Genomic DNA, 25,232 nt, shown 5'->3' on the forward strand with positions numbered 1-25,232 from the left:
AAATAATAAAATGCACATGAAGGGCTTTTCCGAAGAAAAAAGAGATCATCGAGTGGCGATTGGTTTTTATTCTATAATGCTACATTAGTTTTTATTTCGTATAATGCATTTCCACTTGCTGTTAAAAGACCTTTTTTACTTATAAGAATTTATTTTTCAAAACAAATATAATAATGTGCTTATAACTTATAAATTAAATGTGCTTATAAATTTAATAATGTGCTTATTAACATTGTATAGTGCTAAAAAAAATCGAACCTGATAAATCAAATTTTAAAAATACAAATTTTTCAAAATTCGATTTCTCAGAAACTAATCGACCGATATAACTCAAATTTTGCCATTTAAAATTATATCCTTTAAAAAGAAGTAAAAAATTGTATACTTTACAATTCAAAAGTTTTCGACTGTTATTAAATAAAATTACTTATTAATTATTATGTAAACTTATAGTATTAATTTTACATAAACTTATACTTATTAGTTACTAAATAAAATTTCTAAAACTATTGGGACCATATTTCTCAGATTGGGACTACATCCTATATTTTGGAGGCAGAAATCCGAATAAGTCGAAAGAAAGGTATGTTTATTCAGATGAAGTACGTTTTTGTGTCTGATTTCGTAAATTAAAACATCTTTTGCACTATTTAACAAGAATCTTTGAGGTCACCCTCTCGAACCATTAAGATTGAGTCTTAGAATGTTAAGATCCGAACATTAAATCAAAAGTTATTTCAGAGTGGACCGGTTTTTATTTTGCTCCCACTCTTTAAAAAATCTTTCTTGTTAAATCCCTTAAAAAAATAAACCATTAAAAAAGATTTTTTGAATTTATAAAAACGTTCTAAGCTTCCTATATTTACTTTACTTTTGACAGCACTTCAGGCATTTATCAATAAATGGATTATGAAGCAGAAAGCTTTCTCCCTAATTTTAAAGAAACTTGGGAATTATTATTTTTTCTTTTTAAAAGTAGAACATTTCTTTTTCATGGCAAAACATTTACTCAGCTTAATGCTCTGCGCAAAATATTTGTAGTAAGTTTTCGCAGACAATATTTTATTGGTGGTAAATATTTGTTTTCAAGCAAAACTTCTTTCCGAGATTGGTCACTGTTTACATGTGAACTAACGAGCCCCATTAACGTTTTTTTTCTTCCAGGTATTTACTCTGCCTAACAAAAACTAGAATTAAGATTTAAAAGAAATAAAATAACATTGTATCTCTTAATTGTCTAATGACTTAAGATATTTTTTTCTTCTTTACTTTCTCTACTACGCAGTTTGTTGGTAGCTTATATGATAAGCGAATTCCCGAGTGGCTAATTTAGTTTAAAACTGGATGCACGAAATTTTTTTTTTTAACTCAGTCTACTTGATCCAATGTTACTGGAAATATCGAGTGTTTTCGTTTTTGATTCAATATTTAAGTAATTTGATTCAAAACATAATTATTAAAATATCATTTATTTACAGCGTTTGCGTTGCAGACTTGAGATTTTCTTTATAAAATTTTTACCAAAAATTACATACTGAACAAAAATTGCTCTAAAAATCGGTATATATTGCAGGATACATCGCTTCTGTGAATATTTAATGAATAATGATATATCACACGTATTTAGGCGGTCAGCTAACGCTGTCGATAAAGGCGTAAACAAAAACTTCGCTTGTTGATAGTAGTGACTCGTGAATTCAATTCCGGCAGCCAACTTAGCAACATCACCTAGGCCGTGCTGGCTAAGGGGACACAGCTCTCGCATCGTACTGAGATGGCCCGGGTTCGAATCCCAATTTTATTACTTATTATGTGAATGTGTGTATGTGTTTCCGATTACCTTGCAATCGGACACAATGAACAAAGTAAAATTTGTAGAAAACTCCTAATCCTTTTGAGCTGTACTTTAAAAATTACTAAAACTACATAGAAAATTGCTCGAAACTTTTTACGTTTTTAAGACATTCAAATAAGACTTTTTTTCATTAGTTGCCAATTACAATTCACTACAAAATTATGAAAAAATTATTTAAAATTTTTTCTTGCGTAGTTTTAAGCGAACTTTTTTTACATTTTAAAAAAAAAATTGTTTTTAATTTCAAATTGCTCCAAAAATTTTGCTTAATTTTACTGTATATTTAGAAGTTATGGCAAAAAACTTTGACAAAAAAAATTAGTTTCGTATAAAAATTGCCATCTCTCTCTCTCTCTCTCTCTCTCTCTCTCTCTCTCTCTCTCTCTATATATATATATATATATATATATATATATATATATATATATATATATATATATATATATATATATATATATATATATATATATATATATATATATATATATATATATATATATATATATATATATAAGCTAAAATTACGAAATTTTATGCAGTTGTTGCAAATAACAATTAAAGAAATCGACATAAGTTACAAGCTTAACACATCGGCTGATAAGTTCCCGGTCTAATGAAGTAAACACAACTTTTTTAGTAAAATTCAAATTTATTCATCAACATAGTCTCCTTCAGAGATATACAATCACTCCATCGCCTCTCTAACATCTCTATACCTTTCTTAAAAAAAGAACCATCTTTGGCCTCAAAATAGGCGTTTGTTTCGGCAATCACTTCCTCATTCGTGCTGAATCTCTTACCCACGAGCATTTTTTTCAAGTCTGCAAACAAGTAGAAGTCACTAGGAGCCAAATCTGGTGAATAGGGTGGGTGCGGAAGCAACTCGAAACAACGTCAAACAGCTCTCGGAATCATCAATTCGTTGTTGTTTTTGGTCAACTGTTAGCACACGCGGCACCCACTTCGAAAACAGCTTTCTCATAAACAAATGTTCGTGCAAAATAAAGCCTACACGCTCTTTTGATATATTTAAAGTATCAGTTATGTCATGTAACTTCACTTTGCGGTTTTCTATAACAATTTTGTGTACTTTTATAATGTTTTCCGGATTAACCACATCTTTAGGGCGTCCAGAGCGTGGCGCATCTTCAACATTTGTACGACCACGTTTAAAATCAGCAAACCAGTCAATAATGGTCGCTTTTCCTGGTGAAGAACCCAGATAACACTTATCGAGCCAAGCTTTAGTTTCTACCGTTTTTTTTCCCATTAAATAACAATGTTTAATAAGAACACGAAATTCTTTTTTATCCATTGTTCCAATAATATAAATTGGTGTTCGATTAAAATCACTGTAACTTTAAAATCAATCGGCAGATCGTTATAAAATTTTGACACCTTTTATTTAAAGGTTAGGACTTGCTAAACAAAATACTAATTCTGCATTTAGGCCGCTATCTGTATGCCAGACCGGAAACTTATCAGCCGATGTGTTATTGCTTTATTTTCTGGCATAGGTGTTTAAAAATACTAGTTTTCTTTTGTAATTTACTGTCGCATGAATTAAACAACTTTAAAGTTACAAAATAATCCTCAGGCCGACAAATTTTAAAAAAAACGTCAAAAAGTGAAAGTATCTCTGTGTGTACTTTCAACAAAAAAAGCGACATGAAAAAATATTAAGAAATTAAAGTTGACAAATCAATCTTACAAGTTTCATCAATGAAGACTGATATATCATGATTTTAATTTCGAAGCCTAGAGTCAATTTATTAAACGCCATTTATAATCTATCACCCCCATTCTTTGAAAAATGGTCAAAATTTAAGTTCTATAATATTTAATGCTGACTATAGATAGTTCTATTTTAACTATCACAAAACGATGGTAGAATCGAACTTCAATTCCAGAGGGGAAATCTGTAGAAAATATATAAGTGAAAAATTCAGTTTCGAATTCGAAAGATAGATCTCATGCTTTTTGTGATAAATATTCCAAAGGCATACAACCTTTTCTGTCGAATTTTTTCTGTCTTTTTTTCCTTCTTCTTTTAAACAGAGAAGATTTATGAGTCCTCCAACTCTGGAGGTAAAATCATCCGATACTAAATCGTAAATCGGTATGAGTATGCCCTATATCGGAATATGTCTGAAAGTATAGCGCAGATGGAACGTCTTACTTTCAAATTTGATACAACTTTTTTTTTTCTTCAGTATTTCTGAGATTTACTTGAGGATAAATTCATAGAATTCTGGAAATTTTAGTATTTTTTTTTCAAGAGAGAAAGTATCATCCATCCTTTTTGAAGTAAATTCATGTAATAATAATAAAAACTTTTTATTAAGGTTGCTAGCAAAATTATCAATGCTAAACGTACAATTTTTATGTACTACGTAACTATGAAAAATTACTCTTGAAAACAATTTATTAAAATATTGTGCTTTTAAATAACCATCAAGGCGATATATGCTATAAAAATTTTTTAAGTAATATTGTGAAGTTTTATAATGTAAATATTATTATGCATAACAATCAGGATATCTCTAGGTTGTTAAACATATTTGTCATCCTACCGTTTTAAGCATTCTCAATGCACAATAAAAGAAAATAAAGAAATAAAACTATAAATAAATAAAATTAATAAAAAAAATTAATTAATAAATGAAATTAATTAATAAATAAAATTAATTAATAAATGAATAAAAAAACTTGATATGATTTTCTATAAACTAAGATACTAATTATCCAGATATTTAGCTGTCATTAACATAATTAATAAAAGTTTAATAGTTAACTCTATATTTATATCTTATTTAACGGTATTTATCTGTAATATTTATTCATCATCTTATTTAGATATTCTCTGTTATTTGTTGTTTTTTGATTTTAATCATAACATTATATTATTGATTTTTCAATTCTGTTTGTAATTTTCTTATTAATACATTTTTTAGAACTGTGTTCGGTATTCAATTAAAATAATGAATGCAAAATAATTATTTGAAGTTCTAAAGCTTAATTAAGAATTATCTTTTTGCTCTATAGCTAATCATTATTTTTTTTTTACGAAAAGTATTGGAACAAATTTTTATTTCAACTAAAAATTAAAAAAAAAAAAAATTTATGATTAAGTTTTGCAGGAAAACCGTTTAAGTGATTAGATTTACATTCCATCTTAAGAGAACCAGAAACCAAAACTGTGGAACCAATTCTGTATGAAAACAATAAAAAATGTCTGAATTTATTAATTGGATTATTTTTAATTTATATGCAGAAATATGTATATCGTCTGGAAACAAAATTAATTGAGAAGCCGTCGTGGGGGTTGGTTGAGCAAATGAATGGGTGCTGTCTCCTTTAGTTAGTTCTGTTAATAGTATTTCCCACAGATGGCGCTATGTTCAGTGACGTATTATTAATTAGTATTCAGATTTCATCCAGATACTGTAATGATAACATCATATTCTGTTATTGTTATAAAATATATTTTTCTGTTACAAAGCGCTTTGTTTTAACTTATGTAACTCACTTATCTTATATGAATTAGCGAATGAAAGAATAACCATTAACCCCGAGATTATAGTATTTCACAAGTCTGGGAACAGAATTTATGGCGTTTATCTACAGCATTGTCTTCAGAAATTTAAATTTCTTGGCAGTCCTAACGCAGCCTGACTGAGATTATTTCTGTCTGAGTTTTTTATAAAATGATACTCATAAGAAGTAAAATCAACCCTTATACCTTTGACACAGAATTTTTATTAGACATATTTTTCATACTTTCTTCATTATTTTGTATTAATTTAGGTCAAAATAAGTGAAAAATATTATAGTTAGCATTTTAATAATTTATGGTTATGAAATAGGGATAGATAGGCTCAGGTAGGGGACACATGTGTCCCTAGAGAAACGTCATCATTGAAATTTCTCTAATTTATAAAACCAATTATTGATAAATTTTAGAATATGAATGAATTTTTTTTAAAAAATGTTTTGAATTTTATATTTTAGTACAGGTATAATTCCGATAATCTAACAGTAAATATTATATTGTTTTTATATGATTAAAAAAAAAAACGAAATATATTTCTACTTATAATTATAGAGTGTCAGAAAAAATATATAAAAGGGACACCGGTGTCCCATATGCGTCAAAGGGTTAAAAAATAAAAGTCTGTAATCAAGTAGAAGAATTTTTTTCTTCTTCTTTACCGTTAGTCCTGTGATTTATATTCTGAACTCAGTTTTATAATTTTGATTCGAAAGAAGTTTAGAAATGTTTTTGAAATGAGTCTTAACAATTTCTTCCCCTTTTTATTCCCTCAAATCTGATACCCGCTGATGTGCAGAACGGTTTCGGCTACCAAGTCTATCAGTAGAAAATATTGTTCCATGATGTTTGATAAAGTGTTGTAGAACAATACTATTTTCAAAACAATTAAAAAGTTGTAGTTTTTAAATGGAATTATATCGTAAGAATAATTAAAGTTTCAAATTAATTCCATAATCGATAAGAATTTGAATAAATTGTAATAATTCTAGATTACAGCATTGTATTTTTTATTTGTACAGGTAGAATTATTTTTTAAATTTACTTTATGTGAGTCAACATTAATTTCAAAGTTGAATAAAACTTTACAGATAAAAATAAATAGATATTTTGTAATTTTCTTGGTTACGCTTTTATGCTGCATTTAAGAAAACAAATATTTTACTGCGACAATTTTTTTTTTGTTATTGAAAAAAATATTTCGTATTTTGATACAATTTAAAAATTTATACATTTTACAGAAACACACAAATAAATAAAAATAAATCGATATTTTGTAATTTTCATGAGCTCCCTCCACTTTTATGTTATCTTTTTAAAAAAAAGTAAAAACGTAAAAGATCAAGCATTATTTGAAAAATAAAAGTTAAATACAATTAAAAAAATTAATTGCACTGAATAATTTTTTTAAATATTTCTGAAATAACTATACAATTTATATGACTGCTTTCACATAAAAAAAAAAACAGAAAGGAAATAATAAATATTATAAAAAACAGATTTTCATGAATCTAGAGAGTAACCATTACCTTCGAAGAGAGTTTTAGATGCAAGAGAAATTAGAAGTTATACCCGCAATTTTTTTCAAGATAATTAGGTACTTGTTGCAACTAATCACATGGTTGTGCATGACGTGTTAACGTTACCGCACACTGAAACGATTTTTGGATCAGATTTATATCTGCGAAAGACATCACGCATGTGTGTCGAACCTGATTGGTTGACCCAATAGTGACGTGGCTTGCAGGTATCCAATGAGAAACCTGCATGCTTTGGGTAATCGCGTAATGGTGAATACTCAGCGTGTTCAAAATTGACTCGCATCTTTTAAAATTATAACTTAAAGTAAAACTAACTTCGTGCAACTCTAAAAGAGGAGATGATTGCTTATTACGTCAGAATTCACTTCCTGAGTAAACGGTAGGGGGAATCAAAGCTTACCACTGGGGTAAATGTTGTTGTCTACAAAGGTGGTTTTATTTTAATATTATTTAGTAAACAAATAGATAATGCTGATAGGGATATTTGGTTTGAGAACTGATATTTTTGAATCAAAAATATCAATTTTGTCATTTTAAAGTAAACTATATGCATAAGAACTGTTTCTCCCCCTTGATCCCAGATACGAAACGAAATTTTTAAGATTTGGAATTTAAGCTTTTTACAAGAGATGCAATTAATTCTTAACTTTTTATTTATTTATTTATTTTCTTATAACTCTTGAAAACCTTCTCCCCTGCATAACTACAAAAATAAATGAATGAATAATTATTTATTTGTAATAATTTTTTTTTTGTCCCGTATTGAATTTATTCAGAGTAATAAACTAAGCTCGAAGTTTGTGTTTTAAAAGTTAATGCTATTATTAGTTAAAATATCTTTGTAAGACGTATATCGCAAATTAAAAATAATACAAAAAAATAAATAAATAAATAAAAATAATAAAAAAGAAAAAAAAACTATAAAACACAATGAATTGTTTTCTTTTGTGTTTATACCATACGTAGTTTAAAGTGTGTCGTAAATACAAGTGCTATTGATGAATTTAAATGAAGAATGATTTTTAAATTTTCGTTTCTTAAAATTTAAAATTTTGTAGAAGTTGCTGTTTCAGAGACAATGAATAAGTTATCGCAGAAATTTTTTAAAATTATAAAAAAATTTAAAGCATGAGTTTTGTATTATTTTGAGAAATTTTTCTTGTTGAACCCCCTTCCTCTGAAAGAATTTCTGTGGGTGCCCTTTGCAAAATAAAATAAATTAATTGATACATGCAAAAAAAAGTTCGAAACTATTTTCAAAATTTGTACTTTTTTCAGTACTTTTGTAGAAAATTAATTTTTTTATAATATTGCTTTATTTTTACTAATAATGAACAAAAAAGTATGATCTATTTTATAACTTTTTACATAATGGTTTGTAATTGTCCCAGATAGAGGTAATGGAAATGTATAAGACTTTATATTTAAAGTTTCTAAGAATTAATTTTCAATATTTTTCTCAAGAAAGGTCTTTTTTTATTATTCACCTCTAAAATATTTAATTTAATTTTTTGTAGAAGAGATACAAATAATTCTAACCCCCCTTTCATTTCAAATTTTAATTCTCAATCACTCTATCCTCCTCCCGATTGCACAAAAATAAGATAAATTGCAATTTCGCTTTAAAATTTCGATTTCTCAATAAAGTAAAAAAACGTGCAATAATGTTTTGGACGCAGAAGTTAAAGCAGAACGGATGTCGATTAATGAAACGAAAATATTCATAAAAAGGAAGAGTCGGTACACGATTATTTTCTAAGAATAAAATCCTTTCCTTTCAAAAAATAAAAAAGGAAAAGGAAAGGAGTTTTTTTAAGTTTTTTCTTCAAATAAAAAGTTGATGCGATTAAAAATACTTCAAATTTTCTTCTATGTAATTAAGGATAATAATAATAAATTTAAATTTGTTTTATATTTTATTTGCTTTATAATTTTAAATCTGTTTTATAAAAAAATAATAAGATTTTTTAGTATTTATAACCTATTTTATTCTTTTCATCCAAACGTTTACACAATCAAAAATCTCCGAAAGTTTTTTTTTTGTATGTAAATTTTGTCTCTTGTGCCCACAACAAAAGGAGAACTATAATGTGAATATTTACTCAGAAACTATTGTACTTTACTTGTTTCAACCAAATAAACAAAAGAAAGGGAAAAAGGAAAACGAAACAAAAAATTGTAAATGAAATGTTTTGAATTGACTGTCAAATTTTTTTTACTACTACTAATTTTTTTTAAAACAATTGCCTCTTTGTTTTATTCAGAAATAGAAAAGCTAAGAAAAAAAAACTTGAGTAATGTAAGCTACAATTTAAGTTATAATTGCTTTTGTGTTAGAAAAAGTATGAAAAAACGTACATTCCTCCCTTTAAATGTATTTTCTGTTAGTTTTAAATTAGTAATAATTCTACGAATAAAACTATTAAGAAAAAGAGCAAGTTTAGGAACAAATATTTTACAAATTTTAAACCTTGAATTAGTCAGTCTAACTTATTTGTTTATTTTACCATTATTTTTTCTGAACCACGTTATTTTTTAAACTAAGTTTCCTGGTTCGAAATTAATTCTTGTGTATTTTCTACCTACGTAACACATTAATATTTGCTTTTGAGACCACGTGGGACTAAGGTAAAGCTTATTATTTTTTTAAGTCGTATTTTTAAACTATTAATTTTCGGCACATTTAATCAGCCAATTCATTTCATATTTGTTTTGATGTTTTAAATTTCGTAATTCAATTATATGAATTAAAATTATTTAAATATTTTCTAAATAAATGACAAATAATATTATTATCAAAATAAATTATAAAATCTACACTTTCAAAATAAAAAAAAGAAAGAAAAAAAAGAAAAAGAAAAAACGATATAGAAATTTTCACCTCCGCTGATCTCTCTATTGTCGGTAGTTCACTTTGCCAATGCTATGAAAATAAACATTATGTATCATTTTTTATATTAAAATGCAATTTATTTAAAAAAAAAAAAACATTTTTTGAAATCCATCTGAATAATACGCCATTTTGAAAAGCTGATGGTAAGCGCGTGGAAGTCTGTGGTAAACTTTATAAGATGCCCCTGGAAAAAAAAAAAGGCATAATCACTGGAAAGGGCAGATATAAACTTATTTATATACGAAAATAACTCATATAGTTAAAATAGATAAAAATCTAAGTTCATCTCTTAAATTCATTTTGTATGCAAATTCAAGTTGAAATCATTCTGCAATAAAAATTATTTTGCGATTGTGATTCTACTCTTTCAAATTTTAATGCCTTGAAAACTATTAAATTTGTTTGAAAATCTTATTACATTCATCATGAAAGGTTTTCCTTGAGTTGTTCATACGCTTAAAATCACATGAAAAATAATAGTAATAGATTTGAAATTTTATTGAATTAATCATAGCTTTGGAGTTACGAGTATCCTGCTTACATCATAAGTCATCATTTTATTATTAAACATATTTGTCGCAATTATAGTAGACCATGGTGTCTTTGTTTCCTATAATTATTGAAAATGAAAGAAGGAAAGAAGAGGACTTAAGAGCCGACAGATTTCATTGATTGTTGAACAATTATTTTATATTTGCCAATGAATCATAAATTGTTCTAGTTTTACTCTGTTCATTCTATTTGTATATTTGAAATTACATTAGTTTACATCCATGTTTGACGAAAGTAATTCAAAATTGAAATTTTTGTAATGTGAAAATGTTAATGTTTTTAGAAATGTAGATTTTCAAAATCGTCCATTAGGATGCCCTTTTTGCTGGGATACATCTGTTTTCCTTCTCTTTCTGCACGCCACTGACAATATACCTAACAAACTTGTTTCATCCGTCAATAGTTGTCTTTATAAGCGTTTGATTATTTCAAAAATTATAGAAACATTAAAGTAGTCATATTTTCTAATTGACAAACACTGGGAGGAAAATTTGTAAATTTCCTTCATTTGAAGTAGCAGTCAAATTTGGGGGACAATTTATTTACAACTTTATGACACTATAAGAAGATATTTCAACCATTTTGTTATGTATAAATAAACATGATGAAAATAAACACACGATTATTTACTTCATAACAGTTTAAGAGAAGATTTCTACCATTTTTAATTTAGTTTTATAAAGACGATGAAAATAAACATTTACCCAATTATTTACAACTTCGCCGCTTCAGAAGATTTCTACCATTTTATTTATATATAAACATGATTAAAATAAACACTTACAAATTATTTATAACATCATTACAATTTAGGAAAAAAGTTCTACTATTTTGTTAAATATATGTAAACATGATAAAATTAAACACTTACAAATCATTTACAACTTCATCACAGTTTATTAAGAGATTTCTACTATTTTGTTAAATACTTATTAACATGATGAAAATAAACGCTTGCACAATAATAACTGTATAACTTCATCACATTTTCAGAAATTATTTTCTACCATTTTGAGACATAGTTTTAAAAACGCGATAAAAAGAAAGACGTATATAATTATTTACAACTTCATCAAAGTTTCTTAAGATATTTGTACCCTTTTGTTAAAGATATATAAGCATGATAAACATGAACACTTACATAATTTTTTACAACTAAATCACAGTTTAAGAAAGCATTTCTACCATTTTATTAAATGTATATAAACACAATGAAAATAAACACAAATCATTTATTACTTCGTCACAGTTTAAGAAGAGATTTTTACCATTTGTTAAATATATATAAGCTTGACAAAATAAATACATACACAATTTTTTTAATTGAAAATTGATTGTTAATGTTTCACTTATTCTTTTTTAACTCTACAGGATCTTCCTACAGTTGGATAATAAGGACCAGTAGAACCAACTAATGGTTATTCCATAAAAAAATAAAATAAAATACACTTTCGTCTACCCTATTTTCAACTTTTATATCCACTTATTACTTCATAAAATTTGAAATCGTCTACTGGAAGCAACAATGGTAGGTTTTGTCAATAAAAGCCGTTGTAATTCTAAAAATAAATAAATAAATAAAATAAAAACCCCGGTATTGAAAAAAAAAAAAAAAAGAGAGAATGTGTAGGAGGGAAGAAAATGGAACATTCTTTCTCCAGAGAGAAACTTTTTATCTTTTCGATCCAGCCAGAAACTTAGCTTTTTGGAAACTATAGCTCTGAGGGATGCAATACGCCGTTTGCAGCTGATCCAATAAATCGATAGTCAATAACTTACGAAAGGTTATACACCTACACAAAAAGATCTTTTTTTTTATTTCCTATTTAATAGAAAACGCAAACGTCTTCCATTTGTACTGGCAGCTGCAAACAAACTCACGTGATAGCTAAAAGGCGGGAAAACTGTGAGTAATTGATAAGTTGTTAATAATTTAGCAATCAATAATGAATTTATATACAGTATAGGAATCACAACATCTGAAACTGCAATCTAGCTGTAGACGTCTCAGATGCATTATTTTTTTGATGTCATTGAATTGTTTATGTCATTAATTAGCATCTCGCATGTTCGAAAAAATTGGTATCGTTGAAAAATCGATTAGCTCTAAAATTAAACATAAATGTATAAAAAGTTGTAAGTCCGCATTATTTAAGAAAAATAATAGCAGAAATGAATAAAAAAAATCTTTCAACTCTCTAACAATTTCTAATTGCTTAAAAAATGCAAATTAAATTAGTTCTGTTTTCAAACATTTAAATAATTAGAGTAACCTTTATAAAGACGCTCAAGTCTTACAACAGCATGTTTCTGGCATGTAGGCATGTTTACGTAAGCAACTAACCCCCCTTGTGAGCTAAAATAAGCAAATCACAGACCCTCTCCCATGCTTACGTAAGAAAATTGCACCATCTTTTACCCTCGACATTTTTTCCTAACTTTGATTTGATAATAAAGCAGTCTAATTTTTGAATTAATTTAAAATAAAAGGTGTCCCTTTTATTTGAAAACTAAATAAAATATAAAGCAAGATTTAAAAAATAAATTTTGTATGAAACAAAATTTTCTTTTCAATTTCATTTACAAAAAAAAAAAATTTTTTTATTTTTTTTTTTAGTCGGGGTATTCTTTAAGAATTTTTTGTGTTTTTCTTTGCGGGTCAAAATTTTAATTTTTAAAACTTCTTTCGACTTTTCCCCAACTATTTCTTTTCCTAAATGTAACTTTTATTTCAAATGTTTTCAAGTAATTTTTTTTCTGAATTATTTGTCATATTTTCTTTGTATGTAAAAAAAAAAAAATGAAAATAAGAGAACTTTTAGTACCGAACATTGCTCATAGCTTTAAAGATTTGAATTTTATAGTGCTATTACAAATTTGATATATTTCTGAATTGTTTTGCATTCTCTAAATTAAAATTGTATGCTATTATTATCATTGGTTACTTTTAATTTTTTCGCTAAGAAATTTTGATCAAGTATAATTTTTCCAATATATTTAAGTGGATTAAAATAAATTCTAACTAGTTCCAATTAAATAACAGGATAAAATAGATGCTTATTTAAAATTTTAAAAACACTATGTATTGTAAATATATAAATATAAATTACGATTATACAATTTTACCGAGTAATAAATTATTCAATTTAAGACTATGGGTTTAGATCAGTTAAAGAAAAGAAACTAAAAAGAAACTTATTTGAATCGGATATTAACACAGACCTGATAAGGTGTGATAGTTATGTATCGTGTTGCCATCTAGTAACGATTGTAAAAAGATAAAATTCTTTTATCTCTAACATTGAGAAATAAAAAAATACCTTTATGGGAAGAAAACTAGGTTTAACCCATAACATATTATAATATATATTTTTATTTTTAATTCAATTTTTTAAAAAATAGAATGTAAAATCAATTTTTCAAAGCACTAATTTTTTAGAATTGAAATTTTTAAAATTAGTACCCATTTTAACATTTTTAATAACAAAAGGATTAAAAATTGTTTAAAGCTTGGATTTCCTTAAATTAAATCAGTAGTTTTAGGAGTTTACTAAATAATATTAAGACTAAAAAAATATGAACATTATAAAAAAGAGTTTTATTATTATTATTATGATTTAGTTTTTAAGAATTAACAAAGGAAATAAGGAAACGTATGAAAAATCATTTTACGGATCGTAGGTGCTAAATTATAAAAAGCATTAATTTTTTAACTAATCAAAAATTACAAATGAAATTACTTAAAAATTTTTTTTAAAAAATCTCTAATTATTTTAATCAGAGTTTATAATTATTTCGAAATTAAAATTTATTAATTAGAGAAGAATGTGTGGCAGATATTTAAAATTACTGGCATACGATGGCTGAAAGGGGAAACTTACAGAGGCGAAATCTCAAAACTTGATGAATTCTTTATTTTTCATTACAATATTGATAGCCATTCATAGTAGCTTACTTACTTTTCTCATTTGTTTCTGTGATTGATGCATGTGGGGAATTAATTATCTCAATTGCATTTATACTCCCTTTTATATTTGTTTCATTTGAGTTTCAATATATTGTCACTATTTATCTAAATTATATGAAATTTGAAGCCAAATGTTCATATTACATACAGAAATGCTTGCATGAATCAAAAAGAAAGTACACAAAAACTAATCACGGTAATAAAGGGAGAAAATTGTACTAAAAATAATCTTCCCACGCCGGGAATTGAACCCGGGCCTCCTGGGTGAGAGCCAGGTATCCTAACCACTAGACCACGTGGGACTACAATCTACATGAAATGTTTAACTACAAAACCTTAACTTTTTTTATCCATACATTTTCACCTATGTATTTTAATATATTTTTTATGCGATTCTATCCATTTGTGTCTTACAGTAAAACGAAATCCGAAGTGTCGCTTTTTTACAGAATGCTGTTTATATTCTTGTTTAATTATTTTCATTTATATTTGTGAAATGTATTATATCCGGATTGATAGAACCGAATTTATAACCATTAAATGTTCGATACATAAATAATTTTCGAAAAATAGTTCTGGAAACCGATTTTCCGCAACATATCAATGATCTAATGTTTGATATTTGAATAAAACTTATCGATTCCTTTTTAAAAACTAAAGCATATATTTTAGCTAGTGCTGCCATCTATTTTACTTTCCATAACTTCAAACAATTTTTATTTGTATGAAATTCAAATGTTGGCCGAGAAAGCTTTCCAGTTTAAACATCGAGATTACGGAATTATTATTATTTGTAATGGAACTACATAAAAATTGTTTTCCACCATTAGATTATTAGCATTTTTTCCCTCCAGTGTCAAATGAATTTCTATAAAATAGAACGTTAAGTTATTAGAAATTTCCCCTATATTAATGAATAATAAATCTTAGTTCAATTTAACGTTATTTGTTTTGCTAAACAAAAACTATAAGACTTAGAAATTTGAAATTACTAATGGTTTGTACAAAAACGTACCGGAATTACGTTAGAATAATAGCTATTAACATTTGGTAATTAATTCTGGAATTATTATTTGTTGGAAAAAATACCATACGGGTCGCTCAATAGGCCGTGGGAGTGAAACTACAGAGTTGGAATTTGGCGTGCTGAAAGGGTCATGTTTGTATATGAAATTAACACAGAGTTTTTCTTACCTAAAATTCCATTAATTGATTCCATGAATTAATTGATTCTAAAATTGTTGCTATTTTAAGTGCTTTTTTGAAATTTTTTCACTCTTATATTTGCTATACGTTGCATTTTTCTTTATCGCTCAAAATCTATAAGACTTGGAATTTTGAAATTACAGATATATGTAGAAAAATGTAAAAATGATTTTAAAAAATTGTAAAATTAAAAGAGAAATACGATTTGATAATTTGTTTGAAAAAGAACCTGAACTGTTAAACTTGTAGTAAAAAAAAAAATAATAATAATAATAAAATAAATAAATAAATAAAAGCAAAAATGGTAGTTGATCTACAGTCCACTGGAACGCAAATACAATAGTTGAAATTTGTCATGTTGTTTTGAATTATAAACTTAACGAATTTTATTTTTCTTAGAAATTCTTATTCGTTTGAAAATTATTGCAATTTTAACTGTTTTTTTTTTTTGCAATTTTTATTTCCTCAGATAAAAATAATTTATCCATTCCTGCAGAAAAAATTTACCTCTATTTTAATGTAAATTTTTTTATTTTATAAGATCGCTTTAAAATCAAAAAATGATATTATAGTCGTTGATGCCAAAAAAAGATAAATAAATAAAAGAGAGAGAGAGATTACATAAATCTTTACATTTCTATCAAAATTTAAAAAAATACAAATTCTGAAGAAAGATAAAAACTATTTTTAACGCGATACGCGTACTATAATATATCACATAAGGTTATCGCTATACATTGTCAAGAAATAAAATTAATTCTCATTTATTACTTTTTTTTGCAGCTTTAAAATGTTTTTTCTCAAAAAGATCAAGGGGAAGGGGACGGTTTATGTTCAGAAAAGCACGTACAGGAATTATTTTTCCACTTCACAGCGTAATACATCTTCACTGTGTTATAACTCTCAGGAGAAACCTATTATCAATGTTATTGATTTACCAAAAGCTAGTAATCCTAAAAATGCAACTGAATTTTTGTTAAAAATTGACATAAAACGTTCTTTTCCTTAAACCCTATATGATGAAATGGGAAGCAACACGGTTGGTGAGCGTAGCGAAAAAGGGACGGAGCCTCCCAGTAAATATTACTAAGTTAATTAAATAATATACCATTAATTAAATGTTACTAAGCTCAAGCCCACCATGCTCCAATGCGAATGCTCTAATGTTGTGTCACCTCATTGGAGCATTCGCCTCCCAATGAGGAGACACAAATTCGAATCTCAGCGGTGACTGCTCCCTGCTCGCACAGATCACAGTGTTGGCGTAAATTATCCTCAGTGGTTGACGAATCACGGCTTAAAATCCCTTTGCCGTCGGGCTAACTGTGGGAGGCTCTTGAGGTTTTCCCGTAAATTCGTACAACGCTAATACAGATTAGTTCTATCAAAATGGCCTCCACGAAGGCTAGTTTGCCCTAATGCTTGAACCAGGAGTTGTCTTGTTTTCTGGTTTGGGTTTAAGATTACAATGCTACGGAGTTGAACGTGGATAGTCGTAAGTTCAGAACTGAATCAGCTGTACAACGCATAAAATAAAAAAATAAATAAATAATTATATTATGAAATAAAAAAAGTTAGGCAAATATTAATAAATTAGTTTACATTACAGTCTTTCCTTCTTAGTGAATCGCATTTTGGATTTTTCTTTTTTTCTTCATATTTACTAAATTATTTTAAAATAATAAACTTTTATAGTGTCAGTTATCTTAAAGGATAGTTCTATTTTTTTTTAAAATTTTTTATTCTTTTAGGAGTGATTATTTATTTATTTTTATAGATGATAACCCACTACTCGCATTTCGAATTTATTATAATATCAGTACTGCATGCATGCATTTTTTAGAAACAAAGAAAGCTAATTGTATCTGCAAAGCTTAAATTCGCGATCGACACAAAATATAACAATACTTAAATTCGCAATGAATACTTCAAAACTGAATTTTCTCAAAAATTAATACTTGATTTATCTGAGTTAAAATTAATATTTGAAGTGAATCAACGAATTGACAAATCTACGAGTTAACAAAACAATAACTCAATGAATAAATAAATCATAACTAATTAATAAATGGGCAGATCTGCAGGATAACGAATCGTTGAATGAGAGAATCATTCAAATCTCAGAGTGAAAGAAATTACGAATGAACATATACATGTTTAAGAGAATCAGTGAACGAATGAATCATTGATTTAGAGCAGTGGTTTCCAACTGGCGGCCCGGGGGCTGCATCCGGCCTGTGAAACCTTTTCTTGTGGCCCGCGAACTAAAATATATTAGCTGTCATTTTTTTGCAAACAATTTTCGTCGAAAATCTATATGGGTTTAAAATACTTTTCTCGTTAATAAAAACCTAATTTCTTCGTTTTCGTTTCTGTGAAATTTATCATACCAACGGTGCAAAAAAAATTATTTCTCAGGTTTTACATCCAAGAAAATATTTGTTCAAATATAAAAATAATCATGTATGTTGCTCTTTTTTATTTCATTTTTTTGTTCTTTGTGAATATAATTTAGCATGTGTGTATCAGAAATTTTCTCGAAGAAATTCTCCTATTTAACTTTTTGAAACCCCTCATTTTGGACGAAAATATTTACACACACATTTGTAAATTTTAAATTTAAAATGTAAATATCTATTCTCTGGTGGTTGCAGCAGACGAACCTCAATTTTGTCATTGAACAATTTGTGTGCTACTATGTAAGTTTTAATACCAACTTTTTTAAAGTTTTTTATCTTAACAATTAGATATCTGTTGCACATTAAAGTTATTGCAGCCCGAATTTTTTAAGATGCAATTAAATATTTTTAAAAATCTACTTCTTATTTTAATTTGTAATTCAATACTTTTGTTTTGTACAACTTGGTAAAAATCTGACGGTAATATTTAATGTTCCTTCAAGCATAAAGGAGTCCTACATAAAATGTTGATAAAGTTGCGGCCCGCCATTTGATTTGAGTTTTTAATTGTGGCCCCCGGCCTCAAAGTTGGAAACCCCTGATTTAGAGGATCATTCAATGAGTGAATTAACGAATCAGAGCTTACATATCTATTTGTTAATTTATTGAATTTTATTCAATTATTACCTTATTCGTACATCTGCGAATATATTGATTTTCTGATTCGACCATACTTTATTTTACTGATTTATTTACTCAATTACTTCTTCGTTCATTCATAGTTTCGTCTATTCATTCATTCATTAGTTCAATTCATGCATGTAGTTCAATTCATTAAATATTCATGCATTTTTTTCTTTTTTTTTACGTAACCAATCATTTACTTATCAAATTGTTGCTGACTCATTTTTAGTTGTTTCGCTTACTGATTCACATTTTGGTTAATCCATTGATTCACTTCAGAATAGATTCGCTTGTTGATTCTCCCTTCCAGTCATTCTTGGATCCTCTGTATAGTTCTTTCGTTTATTTTTATCACTTTCTGATATGTTTCTATTGGTTGCTAAGTTTTTTGATTTTCGTGTTAATTGATTCGCACCTTCATTTATGCGCTGATTGCAATTTTGTTCTTTTTACAAGACAGCTCCAAATAATCAGGGGTTTTCCACAAGTTTTATTATGCAGCAATATTGCAAATTGTGCTACCTTATAATTAACTGACAGCAATAACAAAATTATATATGTAAAAAAAAATCGTTATCGTGCTTGAAGCTTTTTATGTTTTTAAGATATTTCAATCAAATTTTTTCTATTAGTTGTCAAATACGATTCACTATAAAATTATGAAAAAATAATTTTAAAATTTTTTCTGCTCATGCGCAGAAAGAAAAACTATTTTAAATACCCAGATCTCGCGCATTTTTTAACAATTTTTTTTCTTATTTGAAAACAATAATTATGTAATTAATTTTAAATTGCTTCAATTTTTTTTTTAATTTTACTGAATATTTTCAAGTTTATAGCAAAAAACATAAGACAAAAATTTTTTTTTTCTTTCTATTAATAAAAATGTTTATATCTCCATAAATATTTAAGCTAGATTTACACAATTTTATGCAGTTACTGCAATTAACAACCAAAGTAATTTATGCAAGTTAAAAACTTATTACTGAATTTTCTTGCATAGGGTGTTCAAAAATACTTGTTTTCTTTCGTAATTTATTATCGGTTCTATTGTCGGTTCTAACTCTAAAAGTTTAATGCAAACTAAAACTTTAATGCAAACTAAAACTTTAATGCAAAAAATGAAAGATCGTTTGAACTAAACACTTCTAAAATTACAAAATAGTCGTCAAAGTATTTCTTGAGAAATTCAAGAATTATTAAAAACTGATTGTGTCTCTTCCATTTTTATCGGGTAGTGTATGCCAGACGCAAACGAGAGAACAAACAAAAAGGTCTCAAGGGCACTATGATCATAGATTCTGTATTCGTAAGAGAACGCATAATTTAAATTTGATGTCAACTTTCATGATTCTTTAATAATTGAATATACAGAATATCTCAACGCCAAAATTAACAAAGTTCTAAAATGATATAGTACACTTGAGTTAGACTATAATATTGGATTTGAAACATAGAGGAAATTGAATAAGGCATCCAGCATTATGCAGTGCATAACATGTTAAAAAGTGTTACATCATCTATGCAATGAAATATTTAATGCGACAAATAATTCTAACAAAAGTTAAATATTTAAATAAAGTAAAGGGAAAAAAAGGCTTATTAAAAAGCTATTTATTGCACTTTAACAAAGTGATTTTTTAAAAATGTTCTTTTTAAAAATGTTATAGTTAAATTACAGATGTAAATATTAAATACTGATGCAACAAAAAAGAATTTTTAAATAAATCGTCAAAAATTGACTTTTTTTTTTATTAATATAATTGTCTTTTTTCTTACTTTTTTATTATTTTTTCTCTCTTTTATTTTATTTTATTTTCTTTGCAAATGAGAACATTTATTTTTCAGATATGTATTATTAATTAATAAATACTCCTGTTCTTCATGAAATTCTCTTTCTTAATGAAGAAATATTAACTGTCAGAGGAGTGTGGGCAAATGAGAAATTGCTTTACATCATTGCCCACTTTCCCTTTTAAGAGACAGTTCTAGAAATCCATAAAAAGCTTCTACTATTGTCACGACATAATTTTAACATAAATGATTATGTTTGTTTAAATTAATTACTCTGATTATTGTTCAGTTTATAAAACTTTTCTTTGATAGATGGCGTGATTTTCAGTTTCCATGAAAACTTTTATTTTAATTTTAATGAAATTAAAAAGATTGAGTTAGAAATTGGTTCCCCGTTGGAATCAAGAGCAAATCGACATTGTTCTTAAATGTATGAATCAAGATATGAATATAATTAAAATAGTAAAATTCATGGCCCCATTTCTTGTTATTTAAAATTCATATTATTTTCAGACAAATCGTATTCTTTTTCTTTAGCAGGAAGAAATCACAGGTTAAGCTCATTTTGATAACATATCAGTAACTTACCAATCGAAACATTTTGCAGGCACCCGGGAGGACTTCTATTTGTAAGCAAATTCAATGTCTGATATTTATATGATTTAATGAAGGTAAGAAATCAAAATTATTATCATTTGAAATCGAAAATCTTATGTTTATATTTAATGACTTGCTGCTGTATGAATCGATTAATATTAGCATTATTTATAATAAATCGAGCTTGGATCGAAATTTATAATTAGTTGGTGCGATTTTTTTTTTAAATATTTATGTCACTTTAATTTTATTTAAAAAGTTACTTTTTAGTTACTAATTCAAATCTAATAATTGTGTTCAAGGTTATTACGATTCCCTGCTTTTCAAATCCGAAAGGAAACTCTGAAGTGGAAAAGGGGAAAAAAAAGGGTTACCTATACATCGAAGATACCGAAAGGAAAAAATTATGTTCCTTTTATACTCAGGTTAAAGAAATAAAGAGATATTGTTGTTGCCTTGATAACGCTATTAATTCTCAAAAAGTGCAAAAGAAAATTGCGTTAAAAATAAAATTTTGAAATGTCGCGATAAGATTGAAGAAGTTTATTATGATTTTTCGCTTCGATGATTTTGAAGAAGAAGCAGAATATAAAAAAAAAATCACTGAATCAAAAGATACTGCTGATTTAACAATCGAAAATATTAAGGCGTTTTTAGATTCTATTAATGATAAATTGATGTTAAATGAAATCGATAACGATAATTTAACTCCTAATCCCCATGTTAATGTTGATTTGCCGAAATTCGATATCCCTACTTTTTCAGGACATTTCGAATTTTTAATCTATTTTTTTTTAAGTTCTATTGATTCAAATAAATGTTTAATTCCAAAATTTCAATATTTACAAAGTTCAGTTACGTTTGATGCGTCGAGATTAATTAAGGGATTTACAATTACTAGTGATAATTATAAACATGCTTGGGAAACACTTTTATGACAATAAAAGGGGAGTTGGCACTTTCACAGTGTAAATAATAGTTACACATGATAAATATTAAATCAACAACAGATTCCATTCGGGTAATGCATGTAATGAAGTACTTCGATATTTTGAAACTTTAGGTTTAGAATCAAATAAATTGGTAGAATTATTGCTGGTTTTCATTTTACAGGATAAATTAGGGGTTTAATTAAAGTTATTTAGGATTAAGAGACTAATTTTCCATTGCTTAAAACCTGTCTTTCATTCCTAGAAACGCAAGCTAGGAGTCTCCAGGGGATTAAACAAAATCAAAACCCAGACAAATCAAATAGAAACTTAAATAAAACGTTAGCACTTAAAACTTTAGTCAAACCATCTGATGGAAAATCGTGCAAACTTTGTTTATGTGAAAAATTTCTAAAAATGAATGTTCTGGACCGTTGGGATTTCGTTAAAAAAATCTAGATTGTGTTTTAATTGTTTGCGTGCTAATCATAGCTTCCCTACGAACAAATTTACAATTTCTTGCAGTGTATGTAAGCAAAAACATCACACGATTTTGCATACATTTCATTTGTTTAATCAAACCAATCAAGTAACCAATCAAAATCAGCCGCCGATACCACAACCAAGTACAAGTTCTGAGAATAATCCAATTTGTCTAACAGGTCATATGACTGATTCAAAACTAATTTTACTATCAACAGCAATTGTAATGGTTAAAAGTAGTCAGGGACAATAGGTTAACTGTTGCACTTTAATTGATGGCGGTTCTTAAGCTTCTTTAATCACGAAATCATGTTGCAAGAATTTAAATCTTCAATTTCAAAAATCTGAAAACACAATATAGGGATCAGATGATAAAGTTATTGCTCTTGCAACTTGAAAGGTCGCTTTGAGCTTTTCGTTGTATTTTAGTCTAGAGATCTTTAATGTAAATGTTCTTGTTGTCAAAAATCTGACCTGTAATTTGCCTAACTTCGAAATCTCAGTATTTGAATGACTTCATATTCAAGGATTGAAACTAGCAGATCCTACTTTCTCTATCAGCCGACGTATTGATATAATCCTGGGCGCTGACATATTCTTTGATTTAATTCAAAATGGAAAAATATCAGGAAGCCAAATTCAACCATCAATTCAAAACTAGGTTGGTTACTATCCGGTTGAATTTCTGCTGTTTCTAGGAGTGAATAGAAGAGTATATCCTTAATTAATTGTCATGCTTTGGTGAAATTGGATAAGGTTACGAACAAATTCTGGGAAATAAATCTGCCCCAATTGCTTTTACTTTATCTATCGATGATCGAAAAGTCAAAAAATTCTACCTCCAAAAAAAAAAAAAAAAAAAAAAAAAAAAAAAAAAAAAAAAAAAAAATTGCGAAGATATATTGTTATTCTACCTTTTAAGAAAGAAAGAGTTTTAGGAAATTTGCGGAATTAGACAAAACAACGATATTTTTCATTGGAAAAAGGTTTCGTGATAACCCGAAATTCAAAATTCAATATGTTAATTTCAGAAGGCAATATATCAAGATCTGGAACCTATGCAACTTGTTCCGAATCATGAAATTTCCAAACCAACTTCAGAGTGATTCTATTTTCCACATTTTGGCATCATTAGAGAAGAGAGTGAAACAACCAAATTGCGTGTTGTGTTTGATGTATCCGCAAAATTCAAGACAAGTATTTCTCTTAATGACGTTCTTCATGTAGGTCCAAAAGTACAAAACGAACTATATAATGTTCTCTTAAAATTCAGATGTCATCCTGTTGCACTAAGAAAACTTGTTGCACATTGAAAAATTGTTACGTCAAATTCAAGTGAACAGTAGCGATGTGGATTATCAGCGGATCTTTTGGCGGGAAAAGCCTGAGGATCCATTACATGAATTTCGATTGCTCATCGTAACATATGTTACAGCTCTGGCTCTTTATTCGCACGATTCAAGAGCTGACAAAAGATGAAACAGCGTACTCTCCAGAAGCTTCTAGAGCTGCTTTAGAAGATTTTTTATGTGGATGACCTTCTAACTGTAGTAAATACTGAAAAAGAAGCTCAACAACTAGTCAGTCAAATGATAGAAGTTATGAAAAGAGGAGGATTTTCAATTCGAAAGTGGACTTCTAATAAATTATCAGTCCCTGAGTCTTTACCACCTGAATTGCGCTGCTCCCCAGAATCTCTACACATTGCAGGAGATCATGTCTTGAAAATCTTGGGCATTACCTGGGATGCCAAGGAAGATACTTTCAGAATTGAAATAAATCGTACTTCATAAGACACACTCACAAAGCGTCAACTGTTTCTATTATTGCCGAAATTTACGATCCTCTTGGTTTCCTGTCACCAACAGCAATTCAATTAAAAATCCTGATGCAAGAGCTAAGGAATAAGGAACAACTTCTTTTCCAGAAAAAGCACCTACTAAATCAATTTCATTAAAAAAGATATTGCACTTGATTCAATTGCTCCGTAATCAATTTTGGTCTTGGCGGAGAAGAAACTATTTGAGTTATTTGCAGCAGCGGAGTAAATGGAATAAACTTAATAAGAACTTTAAAGTGAATGATCTAGTTCTTTTAAAGGATCAAGATCTTCCACCTATGAAATGGAGTTTTGGTAGAATTGTGAAAACATATCCAGGCAGTATTGGTGTGGTAAAGGTGATTGAAATCAAGACTGTGAAAGAACAATTCTAACTCCCAATAACTAAGTGTTATCCTCTTCCTCCTGACTGCTGGACATAGTTCAGACGGGGGAAGATGTTCATAAAACTTTTCTCCGATAGATGGCATGATTTTCAGTTTCAATGAAAAACCTTTATTTTTTTTAATGCCATTAAAAAGATTCAGTTGGAAATTTGTTGCCTTTGGAATCAAAAGCAAATCGATATTGTTCTTAAATGTATGAATCAAGATGTGAATCTAATTAAAATAGTGAAATTCATGGTTCCATTTCTTGGTATTTAAAATTCATATTATTTTCAGATAAATAATATTCTTTTTTTAGCAGCAAGAAATCAAAAGTAAGCTCATTTGATAACATTTCCAAAACTTACCTATCGAACCAATTACCATGGCCACCAATCCATTGTATTGTAATCTACTGAAGAAAATAATAATATGCACACATTTTTTTAATAGCTTTAAGTTCTGTTACTCTTTCATTTCAAAGATAAACTTAAATATTCCTATCTAAATAAGAAATTATTACCAAGGAAATTTTGTTATGCTGGAAAAAATAAAACCGATTCCAAGTGGATACGAT

General features: G+C 27.6%; 1 protein-coding gene and 1 non-coding gene across 6 annotated transcripts in view; one reads left to right on the forward strand and one right to left on the reverse strand.

The window, feature by feature from the left end:
* Positions 1–25,232, forward strand: part of LOC107437293 (ATP-binding cassette sub-family C member 4) — a 162,321-nt gene that overhangs the window by 48,364 nt on the left and 88,725 nt on the right. Inside the window, exon 1 of one of the 5 annotated variants that reach the window (XM_087157331.1) lies at positions 12,279–12,297. The exons of 3 other annotated variants lie outside the window; for them this stretch is intronic. The gene's annotated coding sequence lies outside the window, so the exon portion shown is untranslated. Of the gene's footprint in view, positions 1–12,278; positions 12,298–20,844; positions 21,113–25,232 lie in introns of those variants that run through there. One more of the 5 variants, XM_087157333.1, reaches the window with a different exon arrangement.
* TRNAE-CUC (transfer RNA glutamic acid (anticodon CUC)) lies at positions 14,589–14,660 on the reverse strand. The gene has a single exon. It is a non-coding gene; the product is annotated as a tRNA-Glu (tRNA).

The sequence above is a fragment of the Parasteatoda tepidariorum genome, chromosome 2 (genome assembly GCF_982258835.1).
Source record: "Parasteatoda tepidariorum strain Cologne lab strain chromosome 2, Ptep-v5.0, whole genome shotgun sequence".
NCBI classification, from domain to species: Eukaryota; Metazoa; Arthropoda; class Arachnida; order Araneae; family Theridiidae; genus Parasteatoda; species Parasteatoda tepidariorum.